The 905-nt window shown below is 36.6% G+C and overlaps 1 non-coding gene across 1 annotated transcript; it reads right to left on the bottom strand.

The window, feature by feature from the left end:
• Positions 1 to 215: 215 nt before the first annotated feature.
• On the bottom strand, positions 216 to 317 carry LOC112473445. Its single transcript, XR_003044011.1, has one exon. It is a non-coding gene; the product is annotated as a small nucleolar RNA SNORD20 (small nucleolar RNA).
• Positions 318 to 905: the final 588 nt, after the last annotated feature.

Here is a 905-nt window from a genome sequence, read left to right as displayed (position 1 = left end):
ATGTAAAAACATGACTCTCCTACGGAAATAAAATAAACACATGTTAAAGGTTGTATTTAACTTGTTATCAAATGGGGGAACTAGATGTTACACCCAGTTTGAAAAACAAACCAAAGCAGAAACACATTTAAAGATGAAGACTATTAAAATGAATGTGCAAATAGAAACAAAACTGGTTTTTTTCACAAGGGGAAGGAAGCCAATGAAACCTCTATGTGGACAAGACAAAATCTGCCTATCTACAGGCAAGAATTATTTTATATTTTTTTCCTTGGGATTTTATCAATTATTTCTCAGATAATCAATTATCATATCCATATTTTGCATTTTTATCAATTACCTACAAGTCACAGAGTTTAAAGCTCAAAGACAGTGAAAAATGTATTAGCTTTCTAGGGCTGCCTTAACCAAAGCACCACAAACTAGATGCCTTAAACAGAAACATATTGTCTCACAGTTCTGGAGACTAGAAATCTAAGATCAAGGTGTTAGCAGAGCTGTCTCCTTCTGAAACCTGTGAGAGAGAATCTGTTCCATGTCTCTCATCTAGCTTCTTTTGTTGGTTTCCTGGCAATCTTCAGTGTTCCCTGGCTTGAAGATGCATCATTCTGATCTGCCTTCAAGTTCACATGGTACTCTCCCTGTGTGTGTGTCTTTGTCCAAATTTCCCTTTTTATAAAGACATCGGTCATATTGGACCAGAGATTCACCCTACTCTAGTATGACCTCATCTTAACTTATTACATCTGCAATGACCCTTTTCCCAAACAAGATCACTGCTGGGAGTTAGGGCTTCAATGTATGCATGAGGGTGGGGAGCACACAATTCAACCCAAAACTGGCTTAAAGCCTCCATAGAATCAGAATAAAATAATCTAAATGGGTATGTTCTAAACAATATGTAA

Source organism: Pteropus alecto, unplaced genomic scaffold (assembly GCF_000325575.1).
Source record: "Pteropus alecto unplaced genomic scaffold, ASM32557v1 scaffold98, whole genome shotgun sequence".
Classification (NCBI taxonomy): Eukaryota; Metazoa; Chordata; class Mammalia; order Chiroptera; family Pteropodidae; genus Pteropus; species Pteropus alecto.
The sequence above is the reverse complement of the archived record's forward strand: the minus strand, read 5'-3'. Positions and strand labels throughout refer to the sequence as shown.